The 22,389-nt window shown below is 38.4% G+C and overlaps 2 protein-coding genes across 3 annotated transcripts in view; one reads left to right on the top strand and one right to left on the bottom strand.

Annotated features, from left to right (window-relative positions):
• The window catches only part of HDDC2 (HD domain containing 2), a 605,961-nt gene extending 592,338 nt beyond the window's left edge, over positions 1-13,623 (top strand). Inside the window, exon 7 of the transcript XR_009549597.1 lies at positions 13,602-13,623. The gene's annotated coding sequence lies outside the window, so the exon portion shown is untranslated. The remainder of the gene's footprint in view (positions 1-13,601) is intronic.
• Positions 1-22,389, bottom strand: part of NKAIN2 (sodium/potassium transporting ATPase interacting 2) — a 1,261,504-nt gene that overhangs the window by 150,369 nt on the left and 1,088,746 nt on the right. The window lies entirely within an intron of this gene.

Here is a 22,389-nt window from a genome sequence, read left to right on the forward strand (position 1 = left end):
GTGAGTCTCCATGTCTACGAGGGCAGGGCAGGGCAGGGCAGGGCAGGGCAGGGCAGGGCAGAGCAGGGCAGGTATCTGACTTCCACCCTCACCCCAAGACTTCTCACGTTTTGTCCTGAAATGTGGAAGGATACTCTATAGGTGACTTTTTTTTCCTTTTTTTTAGCAGTGAGATTCAGAGAGGCTTAACTGACCATTTTAAAAAGTGGCTGAAATAAAACAGTATCTGAGGGGGCCAGGTAGTGGCATACTTTGTTAAGTGCTCACATCATACTACACAAGGACCCAGGTTCAATTCCCTAGTCCTCACCTAAAAGGGGAAAGCTTCACAAGGGGTGAAGCAGGGCTGCAGGTCTCTCTCTCTCTCTGTTTCTCTCTCTCTGTCTCTCTCTCTCTCTTGCTCTCTCCTTCCCTCTCTGCTTCCTCTTTCCCTCTCAATTTCTGGCTGTCTCTATCCAATAAATATAATTAAACATGTTTAAAAAATAAAATTAAACAGTACTTAATGGAGCAGCTAGATTTGAGATAGTTCTTTAAAAATTGAAAGAAAGGAGCCAGATGGTTGTGCACCTTGTTGAGTACACATGTTGAGTACACATGTTGAGTATACATGTTGAGTACACATGTTGAGTACACATGTCGAGTACACATGTTGAGTACACATGTTCAAGTCCTTGGTCCCTTCCTGTAGGGGGGAAAGCTGTCCGAGTGGTGAAGCAGTGCTGTTTTTCTGTCTCTCTCCATCTCTGTCTCCTTCTCCTCTCAATTTCTTTCTGTCTAATAAATAAGTAAAGATAATAAAAAATTGAAAAAAATTATTGGACAAGTATGGTTACTCTCAAATACATGTACAGATAAATACATGCATGCATTTATATAGACTTGTTCGTAACAGCTACAGAAAGGAGAGAGTAGTAAATGCAATCTGGCTAGAAAAGAAAATGAAAAAGGAAAAAAAAAATTTTTGCTGGAGGGCTCCGGGGATGAAGAACCTCAAAATGTAATGGAAGAAACCCATCTTTTTACAGCCTTTTGTAGGAAGGCAGCAGCAGCATTAAGTTGCTTAGCGAATTATGCAGCCTAGGCTGCTCAGCACTCTGCATCATTGTGTCTTCTCATGGTTCCTGGGATGGTTGGCGAGGCCCCTCTGACATGAATAAATGCCGCCTTCCATTACTGGGCTGTGGCTCTCCCCGTTTAAATAAAGAGCCTCCCATTACTTAGTCAGGCATACCTGCTTCCTGCTTCAAAGGCTCCGTTTCTGGGAAATAGCCTGTCAGGTCCCATCTGCTTCATGAAACTGCCAGTCCCCTGAGAGTTGGACCTCTACTCTGATCTCCTGTCAGATGCTGGAAACTCTGAAGGGAATAATCCTTCCAATCTGCCAGAAATTGCTTTTGTTATATCAAGGCCTGCCTCAGGGAAGCACAATATTCTATACTCAGATTAAAATTAGATTTGTAAGTACACCAAAATACACCACTTTCTTCTCTTGGTGGCTTGCAAAACTTCATCTCATTTTCCTTTGCTGGAAGAATGCAAGAACTTTAGATTTATACCCATTAGTAAACAGGGTTTTGCCTAACACAAATATTGTTTCCTATATCAAGCAGGTGTGGGGAAAGCCCCAGATTAGGAAAAAAAAAAAATCTTTTCACCAGTGGAAAATGAAAGCTAAACTTTCTTTTTTAAAATAATTGATTTATTTATTCTCTTTTGTTGCCCTCGTTTTTTTTTTTATTGTTGTAGTTATTATTGTTGTTGATATTGATGTCGTCATTGTTGGATAGGACAGAGAGAAATGGAGAGAGGAAGGGAAGACAGAGAGGGGGAGAGAAAGATAGACACCTGTAGGCCTGCTTCACTGCTTGTGAAGCGACTCCTCTGCAGGTGGGGACCCAGGGTCTTGAACCGGGGTCCTTATGCCAGTCCTTGTGCTTTGCGCCATGTCCACTTAACACGCTGCACTACCGCCCAACTCCCTGAAAGCTAAACTTTCATGGCAGCTCTAAGCATGAAGTGGATTATAGCAGGTGCAGTCACCATTACATTTATTGGAACCTTGAAAACAATTAGCAAGTGTCCTAGTTGATATGACAGATTCATTAATCATTTAAGATATTCCTGCAAATTGATTTATCAATCAAATAGATACTTCTGATTAAATAAACTGTGGTAGTTCTATAACTCTATTCATAACTCTGGTCTGTATTTAAAGGAAACCAAGATTAGCTTACTTTAGAATCCTTAGTTTCAGTAGCTGTATAGACCATATCTCAATCTTTTTATAGTAAAGTAGTCACTCCATCAAAAGAAGACATTAAAAAAAAAAAAGACATTTGAAAGGGCTGAAAATAATGTATCCAGGACTAGGTACATATGTTCTTCAGGACGAGAAATTATCCCTCCCCTTTTTTATTTTATAGGACAGAGAGAACTTGAGAGGAGAGATAGATGACAGATAGACAGACAGACAGACAGACAGACAGACACCTGTAAACCTGCTTTAATACTGTGAAGTGTCCCCTTAGCATGTGGGGAGCAGGGGCTCAAACCCAGGTCCTTGAATGGATCCTTGTGCATAGTACTATCCGTGCTTAACTGGGTGCATCACCTCTCAACTGTCCAAAATCTCTCTCCCATTACAATTTGGAATGGTATTGATTGTCAGAATTTTTTATTTAGCATAATATTTTATCCCTACTTCTGGAACCTCACAGAGTAAGCCTTAGACTTCTTTAGGATGCCGGCCTTTCTAATATTCAAGGGGAGCTGTGACAATATTTCAACAACATATGATTTCTCATCCATGATGGAAAAGAGATTACATCAACGTCTCCACTTTTTTGGATGCATTTTTGTTTTCTAAAGTTTCACCTAAAATGTGGTATATAGAAATGAACACAATACTACAAATGTGGATGAGCATTAATAACCTTCAGTGCTTGGAATTCTGATATATTTTAATGCAATTTAAGTCCCTTTTACCTTTAGTACATTGTTTACACATAATGTGCTGTCAACTAAAGACCTCTAAGGTTTTTCAATGAGTTCTTTTAAACCATATATACTACATTTTATTCTCTAGTTGAGGCTATTCTCACTTTTTTTTTCCTTAGGAAGGAACCGAAGTTAACACTGTTTGGTACAGTGATGATTAAGATAACTATTTAAAAAACTGTTTCTCTTTTAATAGCTACAACCAAAAGCAAGGAATTTAGTCTTGCAAAACCTTGGTTTCCCTATCTAGGTAACAGGAATCATAATAACAGTTACATCAGAAGATTTCTGTGAGGATTAAAGAGTTCTGTATATTATTCATTGAAGAAATACTGCAAATGTATAGGGTTTTACCAGTTTAAATATTCCGTATGTCACACACCATATTGTTTTTATTTTCTCTTTTCCATGTCATTTCACTTTTCTTTTATTTCTTTTCTTTCTTGTTCTTCTGTTTTTTAATGTTTTTATTATCTTTATTTATTTACTGGATAGAGGCAGCCAGAAATCGAGAGGGAAGGCGATTATAGAGAGAGACAGAGAGACACCTGGAGCCCTGCTTCACCACTCTCAAATCTTACCCCCTGCATGGGGATGGAGGCTCAAACCTGAGTCTTTGAGCATTGTGATATGAGCGTTGTAATATGCGCCACCACCTGCCCCCTGTTATTGTTCTTCTTATTGTAGTTGGATAGGACAGAGAGAAATGGAGAGAGGGGGGCAAGACAGAGAGGGGGAGAGAAAGATAGACACTTGCAGACCTGCTTCACTGCCTGTGAAGCTACCTTCCTGCAGGTGGGGAGCCTGGGGCTCAAACCTGGATCCTTAACCCCGTCCTTGTGCTTCGTGCCACTTAACCCACTGCACCAACGCCGGGCCCCCTTATGTCATTTCTTATGTAAGGTAGAGATAAATATATTTAATATAACTGAAGCCAAACACACACACACACACATGCACGCGCACGCTGTGCTTGCAGTTGCGCTTAAATAACTATAATGTAAGATCTTTCCCTTTTTCTGAATTATACACTGGTACAGCCATTATGAAAAGCAGCACGTGGGGAGTTGGGCTGTAGCGCAGCGGGTTGAGCGCAGGTGGCACAAAGCACAAGGACTGGCGTAAGGATCCCGCTTCCAGTCCCGGGCTCCCCCCTACAGGGGAGTCTCTTCACAACCTGTGAAGCAGGTCTGTGGTGTCTTTCTCTCCCTTTTTCTGTCTTCCCCTCCTGTCCTATCCATCAATGGCGACAACAACAACAATAATAACTACAACAATAAAAAAGGGCAACAAAAGGGAATAAATAAATATTTTAAAAAAATTTTTAAAAACAGCATGCAGACTCAAAAAAGAAGAAAAGAAGGAGAAATGATGTATCATCCATTTAGCACACCTCTGGGTACTTATCAAATAAGTACAAAAGTACTAATTAAGAAATTATTTGCAACACCATCTGTACTAAAATATTATCTACAATTGATAAGAGCTAGAAACAAAGCTGTGTGCTCTTCTATATATGACTGGTAAAATGATGTGTCATATTTAAACACACAAAAGAATAGTACTCTTATAATTCAGTATCTTTTCAAATAATGAATAAAAAGCTAAGAATAATCTTGGAGTTCTTACTGATTTTACTTCAGAGATGGGAGGCATATTTCTACTTTCAAATTCTCTTCAATTACTAAGTGAATATCTCACATTATTCTGTGATTATGATTGTTTTTTGAGTCACACTTATGGTTCACATCAATAATTTCCAGGAACTCCTATTTTAGTATCATTGTCCATGGTTTAGAACAAAAAAGAAAATCTATTTGGTACATAGATATAGTCAGTTCATTATTTCTCTTCTTTTTTATTTTTTCTTCCAAAGATATACAAATTGCATATATGTGCTCCATATATTTCTTTCCTATATGACATGAAATTTACTAGAAACATACTCCAGATTGACCCACAAGTCAGAAGAAATAAATATGGCGAATTTGTATTTCTTGGCAGGTTCTCAATTATGCTTCACATTTGCATTCAGATAAAATAGCTTATCTGCTAACAGACATATGGGAGCTAATGTAGGTCATTACGTACTCTGCAGTTGAAGGCACCACCCTTCATGACTAGACTCATGCTCCTGGGCCTAATCATTGTCCACACACTTACCAGATTTGCTAGTTTTTAAGCTGCACAGTCAATTAGTTCTTTTCATTTTTCCCTTAAAATACCACAAGTTAAGTTATAGTTGAATGAGCGATTATAATTATCAAAAATGAAAGAAATGTGATTAAATAACTCAACAGTGGAAAATTTTCTGCTATACCAAGTCATCATTGGCAAGCAATTTCTTCCTTTCTTTCCTTCCTTCCTACCTTCCTTCATTTTTTCGTCCTTTTCTTTCTTTTTTTTTTTTTTGCCACCAGGATTATCACTATGACTCCACCATTCAAGGTGACTATTCTATTCATCTTTGCTTTTCTTTTGACAGAAGATCACACACACACACACACACACACACACACACACACACACACACCTGCAGCAGTGCTCCACCACTCATGAAGTTTCTCCTTTCAGGTGAGGATCATGTTTGTGCATGCTAATATGTCTCTGTTCTGCTATGTGTCTCACTATCCAGTCAAGTAACTAATTTCCAAAGATGCTTCAGTAAGGAAGAGATGGTAAGACATAATTAGTATTCAAGATTTAAAGATTATATTTGACTTATTTTGATGTCTCGAAGAAATATTCTATTTCAGTAATTGTTTTTCTTCTCATCCCCCTCCCAAATATTCTCTTTGGAGACTACATTACACCTACCTTTAAAGATTCCTACAGTAAACCTGCAAGAGGTAGTCTTGAGTGATCTTGTCTTTACTGCTCACTGGTCTGTTTCAGTGTGCATTTTATTGTCTTTTGGTTAATTATGTTTGTGAAAGGTTTATAGCTTCCCTGAGAAACACACGCTAGTTGTATCTGCATTTAAATAAACCCAGTAGAATTATAGAAACAAGCAGTAATGCTCTTTTCTTACATGCAACATTTACTCTATTCAGAAGATGAGCTTAAGATGACTTTTAAGCTCACAGAGCTTGTTTTTAATTTAATTTTCAAATAAAAATGTTATGTAAGTAAAGCAGTCAATTCTATCTTTATGAAACCATATACTTAAGAAATACATTTGATTTGAAAAGTTAGTCACACAGCATTGAATAAATATCTGTCTCCTCAGTGCTATATTTGTGTTTTTAATGACTTAAAGACTATTTCTTTGGGACAGAGTTATAAAGACCAATGTCAGAGCATTTGGATTGCCAGTTTAACCTTTGAAATTTTCTATTTTGTGCTTCTCAGATAGTTAATAAGCATTTTTGACTTAACAGGAAAAAAAAAACAGTACTAACATCAGAGCAGACAGACTAGGGTATAACAAATAATGGATGTTAGAAATAAGTCCCCAAACTATATATATTTCCTATCCTTCTTCAATATTTTATTGATAAAAATTAAATTTATGAGAAGTCGCTGACAGCGAGCGCTCTGACCGCATCGTCGGCAACGGTAGGATTTTCTGCCTTTAGCAGGCCAGTCAATAAGGGGTGACACCAAAAGTGATTACAATTTAATTTGGGTTAAGAATTAGAGTAAAGGTGACACGGACTAGCGGGGCTCCAGAATTCCCAGGGTGCCGGGCAAGGCAAGTGCGCCGGGCATTGTCCTCCGCCCGCCCAGGAAGGCGGCTCCTCCGCCGGTTGCAGAACGCGGCGGGCAGAGGACCCGGAGAGAGCACTTTAGCTCGGGGGTTTCCTCTTGGGATTCTCCAGGGTCCACCGCGACCCTGAGGGCGGATCCAAAGACTTCTTGAGTATAGCTCTCATTGGATCAAAGGACTTGGAGCTAGTTTTCATTTTTGAGAAATCCTTTTAAAAAGTCTGGAGGGGGGGGTTTCCGGAAGATGGCGGACTGAGAAGCAGCTAGCCTTTGAGCTCCAGACACATCTCGTGTAAACAATAGGATTTTCTGCCTTTAGCAGGCCAGCCAATAAGGGGCCATAGCGGTGACACCAAAGAGGTGTCTATAACTTAATTTGGGTTAAGAATTAGAGTAGGGGGAAAAAATTCTTTTTTTCTTCCTTTTAATTTTCAAGCATACATCCTTCCTGCCGTCCCCCCCCCCCCATAAGCAGTGCCTGGGACCAGCTACTAGCAGGATACCCCATACCACCAAACAGGGTTTGTTTTGTTTTTTTTTTTTTTAAATTCATTGATACACATTTGGGAAGTTCCTCACACTGCTCTTTAATTACAACCCTTCTTCTTATCTTCTCCCTTTTCTCTCTCTTATCTCTCTCTATCTCTTTTTTTTTTTATCTTGTCATACACTTCTTTCTTCTTTGCCTTTCTGAATTTGTGAATTACTTTGGGGAAGAAATCTGACCCAGAGTGGACTCTCTATGTGTGTATCTCTGCTCTAGTTCCCTTTACACTCTTGTTACCCCTAGAATATACAGTGGATAGTAGATTTGCATAACTGTCTATTCTTGCTATCCTCTCTTTTCTCTTTCTTCACTGGGATTTGGTTACTATTTTTTCACGGACTGGAGAAATTGTTTGGCTAACTGGTAACGATTAAACTCCTTCAATACTTACTTCAGTTGCTACTGTAATTCCGGAGGTTGGTGAGTGCAATTGTCATAAAGGTATTTAGTACAGTGTTACTTGTGCTCAAAGCACAACAACCGAGGAAGAACAGAGCATTAAAAAAAAGAAAGAGAGAGAAACACATAAATAAAAAAAAAATGGGTAGATTAAAAACAAATAAAACTGCTACCCCAATGAATGAAGACAAGAGCCCAGAAGAAACCAGAAATCAGTCAGAAGTAACCATAGATAAGAAAAGTATGCAAGCAATAATAAACTTATTAATCACAGAAATGAAAACAACATTGGAGGAAAAGAATGGCAGTATTAGGGAAACAACAGTTGAGACCCCCAAGGAAAATACTGATTATCTTGAGACAATTAGAGAACTGAAAGCTGAAATAGCTGTAATGAAGAAAGAAGCTGAGGCAAGGGAAAGCAGCAGAAAACAGAATTAGTCAGACAGAGGATGAGTTAGAGAAAACGAAGAAAGAGGTGAAAGAGCTTAAAAAGAGATTGAGAGACACTGAAAACAACAACAGAGACATATGGGATGATCTCAAAAGAAGTAACATTCGTATAATTGGCCTGCCAGAGGAAGAAAGAGAGGAAGGGGAAGCAAACATTCTAGAGGAAATAATACAAGAAAATTTCCCAGACCTGAATAACAGAAAGGATATCAAGGTGCAAGAGGCCCAGAGAGTACCAAACAGAATCAACCCAGACCTGAAAACACCAAGACACATCATAGTCACAATGAGAAGAAGTAAGGATAAAGAAAGAATCCTAAAGGCTGCAAGAGAGAAACAAAAAGTCACATATAGGGGAAAACCCATAAGACTTTCTGCAGATTTCTCAACTCAAACTCTAAAAGCCAGAAGGGAGTGGCAAGATATCTATCGAGCCCTGAATGAAAAAGGGTTTCAACCAAGGATAATATATCCTGCTAGACTTTCATTCAAGCTAGATGGAGGGATCAAAACCTTCTTAGACAAACAACAGTTGAAGGAGGCAACTATCACCAAGCCGGCCCTGAAAGAGGTACTAAAAGAACTCTTATAAACAAGAACATCACTATAATACTTGTAATATATCAGAGTAAACAAATTGTTTTTTAGAACAATGGCACTACAATACATTAAATCCATAATATCAATAAATGTCAATGGCTTAAACTCACCCATCAAAAGGCACATGGTGGGGGGATGGATCAGAAAACATAACCCAAGCATATGCTGCTTGCAAGAATCCCATCTGTCACAACAAGATAAACACAGACTTAAAGTGAAAGGATGGAAAACTATCATACAGGCTAACGGTCCACAAAAAAGGGCAGGAACAGCCATTCTCATCTCAGACACAATAGATTTTAAATTAAATAAAGTAATAAAAGATAGGCAAGGACATTACATAATGATTAGAGGATCAATCAGCCAAGAAGACTTAACAATTATTAACATCTATGCACCCAACGAGGGATCATCTAAATACATTAAACACCTATTGAAAGAATTTCAAAAATACATCAATAGTAATACAATAATAGTGGGAGACTTCAATACCCCACTCTCACACTTAGACAGATCAACAAAGCAGAGAACCAATAAAGATACAAGAGAATGGAATGAAGAGATTGACAGACTAGACCTCTCGGACATTTTCAGACTCCTCCACCCCCAAAAAATTGGAATACACCTTCTTTTCAAATCCACACAACACATACTCAAGGATAGACCACATGTTAGGCCACAAAGACAGCATCAATAAATTCAAGAGCATTGAAATCATCCCAAGTATCTTCTCAGACCACAGTGGAGTAAAACTAACTTTTAACAACAAACGGAAAATTATTAAAAGACATAGAATTTGGAAACTAAACAACATGCTCCTTAAGAACCACTGGGTCAGAGACTCACTCAAACAGGAAATTCAAATGTTCCTGGAAACTAATGAAAATGAAGACACAACCTATCAAAATATTTGGGACACAGCGAAAGCAGTACTGAGAGGGAAACTTATAGCCATACAATCACATATTAAACACCAAGAAGAAGCCCAAATGAACGACCTTACTACACACCTCAAGGACTTAGAGGAAGAGGAACAAAGGAACCCTAAAGCAACCAGAAGGATAGAAATCACTAAAGTTAGAGCAGAAATAAACAACATCGAAAATAAAAGAACCATACAAAAGATCAATGAAGCCAAATGTTGGTTCTTTGAAAGATTAAACAAAATTGACAAACCCCTAGCCAGACTCACCAAACAAAAAAGAGAGAAGACTCAAATTAATAGAATTGTAAACGATGCAGGAGATATCACAACTGACACCACAGAAATCCAGAGAATTCTGCGAAACTTCTATAAAGAACTATATGCCACCAAGCTAGAGAATCTGGAAGAAATGGAACAATTCCTAGAAATCTATGCACTTCCAAAACTGAACCAAGAAGAACTACAAAATCTAAATGCACCAATCACAGACAAAGAAATTGAAACCGTTATTAAGAATCTCCCCAACAACAAAAGTCCTGGACCAGATGGCTTCACAAATGAATTCTACAAAACTTTCAGGAAACAGTTAATACCCATACTTCTTAAGCTATCCCATAAGATTGAAGAAACAGGAATACTCCCTTCCACCTTCTATGAAGCCAACATCACCCTGATACCAAAAGCTGATAGGGACAGAACAAAAAAGGAAAACTACAGACCAATATCTCTGATGAACATAGATGCCAAAATATTAAACAAGATCTTGGCCAAACGGATACAGCAACACATCAAAAAGATTGTTCATCATGACCAAGTGGGATTCATCCCAGGAATGCAAGGCTGGTTCAAAATCCGTAAATCAATCAATGTCATTCATCACATCAATAAAAGCAAAGCCAAAAACCACACGATTATCTCAATAGATGCAGAGAAAGCCTTTGACAAAATCCAACACCCATTCATGCTCAAAACTCTACAAAAAATGGGAATAGATGGGAAATTCCTCAAGATAGTGGAGTCTATATATAGCAAACCTACAGCCAACATCATACTCAATGGACAGAAGCTGAAGGCATTCCCCCTCAGATCGGGGACTAGACAGGGCTGTCCACTGTCACCGTTACTCTTCAACATAGTATTGGAAGTTCTTGCCATAGCAATCAGGCAAGAGAAAGAAATCAAAGGGATACAGATTGGAAGGGAAGAAGTCAAGCTCTCACTATTTGCAGATGATATGATAGTATTCATAGAAAGACCTAAAGAATCCAGTAGAAAATTACTGGAAGTTGTTAGGCAATATAGCAAGGTATCAGGCTACAAAATCAATGTACAAAAATCAGTGGCATTTCTTTATGCAAACACTAAATCTGAAGAAGAAGACATCCAGAAATCACTCCCATTTACTGTTTCAGCAAAATCAATCAAATACCTAGGAATAAAGTTGACCAAAGAAGTGAAAGACTTGTATACTGAAAACTATGAGTCGCTACTCAAGGAGATAGAAACTGATACCAAGAAATGGAAAGATATCCCATGCTCATGGATTGGAAGAATAAATATCATCAAAATGAATATTCTCCCCAGAGCCATATACAAATTTAATGCAATACCCATCAAAGTTCCACCAGGCTTCTTTAAGAGAATAGAACAAACACTACAATCATTTATCTGGAACCTGAAAACACCTAGAATTGCCAAAACCATCTTAAGGAAAAGAAACAGAAATGGAGGCATCACACTCCCAGACCTTAAACTATATTATAAAGCCATCATCGTCAAAACAGCATGGTACTGGAACAAAAATAGGCATACAGACCAGTGGAACACAATTGAAAGCCCAGAAGTAAATCCCAACACCTATGGGCATCTAATCTTTGATAAGGGGGCCCAAAGGATTAAATGGAAAAAGGAGGCTCTCTTCAATAAATGGTGCTGGGAAAACTGGGTTGAAACATGCAGAAGAATGAAATTGAACCACTTTATCTCACCAGAAACAAAAATCAACTCCAAATGGATCAAAGACCTAGATGTCAGACCAGAAACAATCAAATACTTAGAGGAAAACATTGGTAAAACACTTTCCCACATACACCTCAAGGACATCTTTGATGAATCAAACCCAATTGCAAGGAAGACCAAAGCAGAAAGAAACCAATGGGACTACATCAAATTGAAAATCTTCTGCACATCCAAAGAAACTATTAAACAAACAGAGAGACCCCTCACAGAATGGGAGAAGATCTTCACATGCCAGACATCAGACAAGAAACTAATCACCAAAATATATAAAGAGCTCAGCAAACTTAGCCGCAAAAAAGCAAATGACCCCATCCAAAAATGGGCAGAGGAAATGAACAAAACATTCACCACAGAGGAGATCCAAAAGGCTAACAAATATATGAAAAACTGCTCTAGGTCACTGATTATCAGAGAAATGCAAATCAAGACAACACTAAGATACCACCTCACTCCTGTAAGAATGGCATACATCAAAAAGGACAGCAGCAACAAATGTTGGAGAGGATGTGGGGACAGAGGAACCCTTTTACATTGCTGGTGGGAATGTAAATTGGTACAGCCTCTGTGGAGAGCACTCTGGAAAACTCTCAGAAGGCTAGACATGGACCTTCCATATGACCCAATAATTCCTCTCCTGGGGTTATACCCCAAGGACTCCATAACACCCAACCAAAAAGAGGTGTGTACTCCTATGTTCATAGCAGCACAATTCATAATAGCTAAAACCTGGAAGCAACCCAGGGGCCCAACAACAGATGAGTGGCTGAGAAAGCTGTGGTATATATACACAATGGAATACTATGCAGCTATCAAGAACAATGAACCCACCTTCTCTGACCCATCTTGGACAGAGCTAGAAGGAATTATGTTAAGTGGACTAAGTCAGAAAGATAAAGATGAGTATGGGATGATCCCACTCATCAACAGAAGCTGACTTAGAAGATCTGAAAGGGAAACTAAAAGCAGGACCTGATCAAATTGTAAGTAGGGCACCAAAGTAAAAACCCAGTGGTGAGGGGTAGGCATGTAGCTTCCTGGGCCAGTGGGGGGCGGGAGTGGGCGGGAGGGATGGGTCACAGTCCTTTGGTGGTGGGAATGGTGTTTATGTACACTCCTAGCAAAATGTAGACTTATAAATCAGTGGTTAATTAATATGAGAGGGGGAAATCAATTGTATGTCTCAAAGTTTCTCAAAAGACAAACTGAATCTTTTTAATATATAGGCTATGTACTTGATATGCGGACTCTCTCAAAAGCCTAGACCAAGTAGATTAGAAGCTTCCAATAGCACAGCTATATACAAGATACTGGGTACTGTACAGCAAACCATAACAAAGGGACTTTTCAAAGTTAACCCAATTAACAAATAATGTGATGATAATATTAACTATTGATTGTCTTTTTGAACCCTAAGACAGCAGGAACCTCACATCTTCACTATAGAGCCCCTACTCCCCCCAGTCCTGGAACCCTTGGATAGGGCCCACTTTCCCGTATGCATCTCCCAATCCAAACCAAATAATATTGCATCCGCCGATCACAACCTAACCAACGCAACGATTGCCACCTCAACATGCTTCACCTCAGACTGTATCCAGAGACTTCACGTGTGGAATGACAACCCTTCAGCTTCATTACTCGGGTGAGACCTTTCCTTTAATAGTACACTCTAATTTCATCTCAGGTAGTTCACTTTCTAACAAAGTCCCATAACCTAGATATACACCAGTTTCTGTGAGAGAGAGCTTATGTGCACACATATCCATAAACTACTGCAAAATATATACCTGAAAGGAGGATTACACTACAGTTTGCAGTGAGTACCTCCCTAACACTTCCTCTCCACTATTCCAAGCTTGGGATCCATGATTGCTCAACAAATTGTTTGGCTTCATATGTTAACTTTCTTTTCAATCACCAGGTTCCAGATGCCACCAGGATGCTGGCTAGGCTTCCCTGGATTGAAGACCCCACCAATGTGTCCTGGAGCTCAGCTTCCCCAGAGACACACCCTACTAGGGAAAGAGAGAGGCAGACTGGGGGTATGGACCGACCAGTCAACGCCCATGTTCAGCGGGGAAGCAATTACAGAAGCCAGACCTTCTACCTTCTGCAACCCTCAACGACCCTGGGTCCATGCTCCCAGAGGGATAGAGAATGGGAAAGCTACCATGGGAGGGGGTGGGTTATGGGGATTGGGTGTTGGGAATTGTGTGGAGTTGTACCCCCCCTACCTTATGCTTTTGTTCACTAATTCTTTCTTAAATAAAAAATTTAAAAAAAAAATTAAATTTATAACACTCCATTCAACCTCTGGTTTGTGTTCATTCACAAAGTTTTATTATGAATAAAAATTAAAGTATTTTTGGTGAGATTTGACTGCCAGTTTACATGTTAGCCAGATATGAGATTCATGAAGTCAATTCACAATACTTACTAGTGAGCTGATTATTTATTTCCTATTTTGTACTTAAGTAGTTAAGTACACATATGTCATACTCTAAAAAGTAGAATATTCAGGGCTGAGTGGTAGTGCAGTGGGTTAAGTACACATGGCACAACGCTAGGGCTGGCATAAGGTTCCGGGATTGAGCCCCCAGCTCCCCACCTGTAGGGGATAACTCGCAAGCAGTGAAGTAGGTCTGCAGGTGTCTATCATTCTTTACTCCTCTCTGTCTTCCCCTCCTCTCTTGATTTCTCTCTGTCCTATCCAACAATAACAACAGCTATGACAAAATAACTACAACAAGTGTAACAAGGGCAACAAAAGGGAAAAAATGACCTCCAGGAGCAGTGGATTTGTAGTGCAGGCACCGAGCCCCAGCAATAACCCTGGAGAAAAAAAAAAAAGTAAAATATTCAAACCCATTTTTTATAAGATGGAAATTTTCATGAAGTTTTATTTATATATAGACAATGAATATTGAACATTCAGAATGAATTCTACAGCAATTCACAATGCTTCATAAGTCTGACTTTAACATTTTATATAATTTAACACTTACATTTGATGTATAGGCAAAATAATTTTAGTATTATTTGACTCTATCAGTTAAATGTAACTCGTTTTTATGCAATTTTCCGAGAAATAACATACAAATGGTTATAACTATATATTTGTTTTAGAACTTTTAGTCTCCCAAGCTGTTCTATGTGGGCTTATTGCTATTCTAGAGGTCAGTACTAATTGCTGATCCAATGTGGGAAGAAGGGAGAGATAAGGTCAGGTCTATTGACTTATACAGCATCCCAATAAATATAAAAGACATAATAACTATTCTTCATGGTAGAAATGGTAATGCAGGGAGTCGGGCAGTAGCACAGTGGGCTAAGCACACATGGCGCAAAGCGCAAGGACCAGCGTAAAGATCCCGGTTCGAGCCCCTGGGTCCCTACCTGCAGGGGAGTTGCTTCACAGGTGGTGAAGCAGGTCGCAGGTGTCTAACTTTCTCTCCCCCCTCTGTCTTCCCCTCCTCTCTCCATTTCTCTCTGTCCTATCCAACAACGACAACATCAATAACTACAGCAATAAAACAACAAAAAAAGGGCAACAAAAGGGAATAAATAAATAAATATTAAAAAAAAAGAAGTGGTAATGCATAAAGCAATTTCAAAACTTGCTAGATTCTCAGTGTGAGAAATATGATTACTCAAATTTTGGTAATGAATCAAAGAACAACATAGGTAAATGTAGGTTATTACTGATTAGAAAAAGAAAATTTTATTTATATTTATTACCATGTTTAGTAAGGCTAAGAAGCTTACTAAAACAATGTTATAAGTAGTAGATAATAATAAACTGGATATATATATAATAGTGAGCAAGAATGAGAGGCTCCAACTTGTTATTTACATAGTTGTTATGTCCTTTGTCCTTCTCTCCTGATGCTAAGGAACAATAACCAGGAGCCAGCCATGTACAAATGCTGGAAACCACTGTCAAAATTGTTTGAGGGACAGACTGCAATGCCCTAGTGACTCATGAAACCACAGTTGCCACGTTAGACAATCATGCAATAGGATTTACTTCTCTTCCACTGACTTAATTGCCCTTCATAAGTCCTGAGAATAAGATGTGTTTCTGAGATGTGAGTCTGCCTACATCTCAGGTTACTAGCACTGAGTCAACCCATTTTGTCTCCCACAAGCCTTGTTATGTGGCTAATTGACCTTTCAACTTGTGACTACTTCACACTTCGGTTTCAGGAATACATCCACTTACTTCGTTGTTGCTTCTTTTAATTAGTATCTTCTCAGTTAATTTTTTTTTCCTTCAGGGTTATTGCTGGGCTAGGTGCCTGCACCATGAATCCACTGCTCCTGGAGGCCATTCCCCCCCTTTTTTTTGTTGCCCTTGTTGTGAAAGCCTCCTTGTGGTTATTATTATTGCCATTGTTGACGTTGTTCGTTGTTGGTTAGGACAGAGAGAAATGGAGAGAGGAGGGGAAGACAGAGAGGGGGAGAGAAAGACAGATACCTGCAGACCTGCTTCACCGCCTGTGAAGCGACTCCCCTGCAGGTGGGGACCTGGGGGCTCGAACCAGTATCCCTACACCGGCCCCTGCGCTTTGCGCCACATGTGCCTAACCCACTGTGCCACCACCCGAACCCCCTCAGTTAATTTTTTATTGTCCTATTTTGTGTGGTTAGTTTTTAAGAAGTAACTCTACATTTTTAGTAGATGGAAAATTGCAAGCAAATGCATACATAACTGATCCTTTGAGTATTTTTCAATATTGTTTGTAAGATACATCTATCTTATATATTATATCATAATTTGGAATTTCTATAACAATGTCTTGGTTGGGCAGAGGTAGATAGCATAATGGTTATTCAAAGAGACTCTCATGCCTGAAGTTCCAGAGTCAATCTCAGGTTCAGTCCCCTGCATCACCATAAACCAGAGCTGAGTAGTAATGTGGTAAAAAAAAAAAAAAAAAGTCATGGTCAAAGAATTGTCCATATAATAACCAAAAAGTTTAGTGCCCTTTCTTGTAGTTTAAGAATTACAAAAACATGGGGCGGGTGGCAGCGCAGCAGACTAAGCGCACCCAACTCGAAGCTCAAGGACTAGACTGAAGTAAGAATCAGGGTTCGAGCCCCCAGCTGCACACCTGCAGGAGGGTCACTTCACAAGAGTTGAAGTAGGTATGCAGGTGTATTTCTCTAACCCCTCTGTCTTCTCCTCTCTCGGTTTCTCTTTGTCCTATGCAACAATAACAATAACAATAACAACAACAACAAGGGCAAGAAAAATGGGAAAAATGGCCACCAGGAGCAGGGGATTCGTATTGCAGGCATTGAGCCCGAGCGAGCGATTACACCGGAGGCAAAAAAACAAACAAACAAAAAACAAAACAAAATAAAACAAAATTTACAAAAACTCATTAAAAGATTAAAGATTAAAAGATAAATTCTGTTAAAAAAAGAAATGAAACTCAAAACTTGTGGCCATGTTTTTCATATGTATGTAACCCCTTTTGCATATACATTTATAAATATATATATATATGCATCTCTCTCTATATATATTCTTAGTTTTACCAATCAACATTTTATTTTCTGAGTAAACGAAATAAGTTTTAATAAGCATAGTTTGAAAACTTTACAGGATCTACTCGTCTCAATTGCAAAATTCTATAGTATTTTGAAAAAATATTATTTTCAATATGTATGTATCAGAAAAGAAGTTATTTTCTATGGGAAGATCCTGATGTCATATAATCTTCTCTTTTGAAATCCAAGTAAAGGATTCTGTCATTCTGTTGTTGCAACTGGAAATCAGCTCTTGCCTTAACACACCTATTTTGGTGATGCATTTCCTGCTTCTAATTTAGCTTCTATGTGATGCTTTATTTTTCATATGCTTTAAATGCTTGTCATCATCCTATAGATAAATGTCCCTGAGATATCTTGTAACTGGGGGACACACTTTCACATTTTTGATCAGTGATGATTTCTATCAAGAACTTTAATTATTATTTGATCATTGAAGAAGCCTGGTAAAATTCAAATTGTACTAAATATTTATAAACTATGGTCCACATAAATTATTTGAAATTCACAAGAGAGTGAACTATTTTGGACTTAATGCCCTCTACCTTGTGACTAAAATTTCATTTCTCAGTTGTGATGAACCTCTCAATTTGGGGTTTTTATTAATGAGATTTTAAATGAACTAAATCAATTAAGAGGGAAATATATTTTTAGTATGATGTGTGCTTCACTGGGTATGTTACTGCCTGGCCCAAAGGGAAGTACATTTTTAAATGTTCTTCCTAGATCATGGTAAGATCCTACTAAATCCTATGCATTTCTAATGCATGAGTTACTTTCTTTTCTTGTGACTTTGAAAATTTTACCTGATTTCCCATCTAATTCCATAATATTTGTCTTAAGAACATTAATTAGAATCACTCACTCAGAGTAGAAATAAGTTATTCTGAATGTTTGTAGCAAGGTGTGTTGCAAGTCATCAAAATGTGAAATTAAATTATATATCTAGAGCCATGTTTATGAACAGAATACTTTTAGTATTTGCTTTAAGCAAAGAATTCCATACCAAATAATATTGCATCCGCCGATCACAACCTAACCAACGCAACGATTCCCACCTCAACATGCTTCACCTCAGACTGTGTCCAGAGACTTCACGTGTGGAATGACAACCCTTCAGCTTCATTACTCGGGTTCCAGGTGCCACCAGGATGCTGGCCAGGCTTCCCTGGATTGAAGACCCCACCAATGTGTCCTGGAGCTCAGCTTCCCCAGAGCCCCACCCTACTAGGGAAAGAGAGAGGCAGACTGGGAGTATGGACCGACCAGTCAACACCCATGTTCAGCGGGGAAGCAATTACAGAAGCCAGACCTTCTACCTTCTGCAACCCTCAATGACCCTGGGTCCATGCTCCCAGAGGGATAGAGAATGGGAAAGCTATCAGGGTAGGGGGTGGGATATGGAGATTGGGTGGTGGGAATTGTGTGGAGTTGTACCCTTCCTACCCTATGGTTTTGTTAATTAATCCTTTCTTAAATTAAAAAAATTTTTTAAAATTATATTTATTTATTGGATAAAGACAGCCAGAAATCAAGAGGGAAGAGGATGATAGGGAGAGAGACACTTGCATCCCTGCCTCAAGAGTAACAAACCTTATCCCCCGCAAGTGGGGATTAGGGGCTCAAATACTGGCCCTTGAACATTGGAACCTATACTCAGCCAAGCCAAGTATGCAACCACTCGCCCCCTAACAAGTGGTCTTGCTATTGCTTGGGATATAACTTGCTATAACTTGGGATTCCCAAATCTAGGTCAAAAAAGTCTTGCAGTTAACTCTTTTCACCCACCAGGTTTCAGATGCGAAAATGATGCCAAACAGACTTCTCTGGACAGACAACCCGGCCGATGTGTACTGCAGCTCCAATTCCCCAGAACCCTGCCCCAATAGGGAAAGAGAGAGGCAGGCTGGGAGTATGGATCAACCTGTCAATGCCCATGTTCAGCAGTGAAGCAATTACAGAAGCCAGACTCTCCACCATCTGCATCCCACAATGACCTTGGGTCCACACTCCCAGAGGAACAGTTAAAGAATAGGAAAGCTATGGTTAAAGAATAGGAAAGCTATCAAGGGTGGGGATGGGATGTGGAGTTCTGGTGGTGGGAATTGTTTGGAGTTGTAACCCTCTTATCCAATGGTTTTGTCAGTGTTTCCTTTTTATGAATACATTTTTTTAAAAAATGCACTGTCCTGGAACACTCTCCCCCTCTGAACTAAGACAGCCTGCTACAAAAAGAAGTCAAAAGTACATGCAGAAAGTACAAGTAGGCACTATGACTCATGGATTAACTGAGTTCTAGAAGCAGCCTGTATCAACTGCCATCCATATGAATAAGCAATCTTGAATACTTACTCCAGACAACTCCAGACCCAGGCCAGCCATAATCTGACAGAACTCCCCAAGCCACAATCACGTAGTTGATTAACTCACACTTAAATCCTGAGAGAGCATTAATATATTTTTGCCTTAAGCCACTACTATTTGGAATTGGCATACTATCTCACCTCATCAGACTGCATTTCCATTTTGCAGATAAAGAAACTGAAGTGCCCAAAGGGTACAAAATGCCCAAGGTGATACAGTTGCAAGTGAAGTTTCTAAGACTAGAACATAGTAATTTCTCCCACACCCTTCTAGAAAACCTTCTGAGGATTGTGTGCATGAATAACTCTAATGACCTTCTGTAGCAGTTCTGCAGTTTCTAAATAACTTCTCTTCCATTTTTTTTTTTTCCCACAGACCATGACTTTTCCCCCTGTTGAAACACTGAAATTGGACAGGGAAATTAAAATGGAAAATCTGATACATCTTTGAAAAAATACAGCACATAAATTGCGATCACATTAAGATGATTACAGCAACGAATGTCAGTCTAAAGTAATGAGAAAAGGACCTCTTTTCTAGAGAGCAAAACAATTATCCTGTACAATTCTAAGTTGGCTGTAAATCTAACGTGCAATAATTGCCTACTTCTCACCCAAATCTGATGTTGCTATGTCACTCTTATGTTACTTAATGATGCCAATTATTTAAAAATTAAACACAGGGTACTCATGATGAGGTATATATATTGCATCTAAGTAGAGTTGATTTCAACTTTCCTTCAGGGTAACACAGCCTTTCATGACTTCTACCCCTTGCTTTCATATTTTCCCTGGAGCTATACTTTTTATGCTAACACTCTTAGTTTAAATTTCCGACATAAAAAATTAAAAAGGTCAATTTTACGATGAAGCAAAGTTGCTTAGATACTCTAAATGGCACCCTAGACTCAAGAAGCTAATTGCTTTTTCATAGCACAATTCTCTCAAGTGCCCACACTGCAAACCAGCCTAGACAAAACCTGGATGCATCTCTCTTTCCTCTTGCAAACTCCATTGGGACTTCCTGAGACAAGAGAAGACCTGAGGCCTCCAAAAGCCATAATCAACTAAAATGACAATTATTGCAGTTTTACTACATCTGTCTCTGTGTATTCTCTCCATATTTCATCACTTGTTTGGTCACAGGGGCACTTTTAATCAAGTCAGAAATGGCACAATCCCACCTAACTGAGACTTCTGAGTATAAGACACACACATATTCTTTCCACTCATTTAGGTAAATCAGTTGTAGAGGTGGATTACAGGTCCATGCATTTTCGGTATATGGAATGAAAGAAATTTAACAGGAGGTCTCAATGAAGGTTTGAGATTTTATTAGAGAAGTAAGTGTTTTAGGAAGTGATCTTTTATTCACATCTAATAGAAATAGTACTTTCTGTGTGCTTTATAGGAGAAATAAAATTAAGAAATCGAGACTGGAAAACACATAATTGGAAAATGTTAATTCAAAGTGCTATGAATAACATATGACTGTTAATCTACATTTAGTTTGCAGGCCTGAAATCCTGCATTAGTTTCAGTTGAGGTTCATAAATGCATTGCTTATGTAGAGTCAATATGCTAGTACCAATATATTTATCACTTAGGCGATCTCTAGTGTTATCAAGGTATATATGGGTGCTTATAGCTACAATATAAAAACAGATGTTTTACGTACTGGGACAAATTATGAGCTACAACTGAAACCTTAAATTATAAGTTAGATATTACATGCTTAGTGAGCAACTAGGATAAAACCCAAGGACTAAACAAGGATTATTTACTATCAGCTAATTATTATTACTCTCAGCTAATTAATTGATTTTATATTTTCTTATTTATAAAAGGGAAACATTGACAAAACCATAGGATAAGAGGCACTATGCATTCTTACCATCCATATTCTGATTACTTGACTTTACACTGCCACTATTTTACTTCTGCCATATTTATCGTCTTTACAGTTACTTTTACATTCTGAAAATCTAGTCAATTTGGTTTGGCCAAATGGAGGCTTAAGTATACTACAGAAATTCAGTTTATATATTGTGACTATTTTACTTTAATTCATTATAATACAGATTAATTTTTCAGTGCATACGAAAGTGTTTAGAGAAAATATATTAATATTGTAATTTCTAGTTTATGGTGGAGAGGTATTGTGTGTCTATAAATAACTGAAGTTGTGTATCATAAAAGGTTGCTTTTATTTATTTAATTATTTTTTTAAATCTTTTCTTTACTAACGGAGGCATTTTCCAAGTAACAAGTGAGTGTCTTTGGAATCAACATTCACACAAGTGACAAAAAGATAACAATGGCTTAAATAAGTCCCAATTCTAAAGGCAATTGAACAAGTTCCCTATAATGATTTCAACCTTTTGACCTAATAGCTACTGCTATTTATGTTCCATGCATAAAATAGACCCATTTTTTTACATATATACAATCAATCTCAAGAGAAAGTATATCAGTTGCTTAGGTTATCAAGAAGGTATCTAAAAATGCTTGCAGTTTCAGCAATTTAACTTATGACATATTCAAGTGTCACTGCAATAGATCTTTGTCTTCACATGATGATAAAACAGAAATATTTTCTATATTACTGCTCAGTGGAAGAAGGTAGTTCCCTTATTTACCACTACCCCCCCGCCCAAATAAAAGCATATTTGGGTTATATTTTTTTGTCTCATTGACATCAGAGCACTGGAGGTAGCCACTTTCAGCTATAAACTTCCATGTTCTATAAGACCTCTTACTGATCAACAAAGCAGAGAATCAACAAAGATACAAGAGAATTGAATGAAGAGATTGACAGA

The sequence above is a fragment of the Erinaceus europaeus genome, chromosome 4, assembly GCF_950295315.1.
Source record: "Erinaceus europaeus chromosome 4, mEriEur2.1, whole genome shotgun sequence".
Taxonomy (NCBI): domain Eukaryota; kingdom Metazoa; phylum Chordata; class Mammalia; order Eulipotyphla; family Erinaceidae; genus Erinaceus; species Erinaceus europaeus.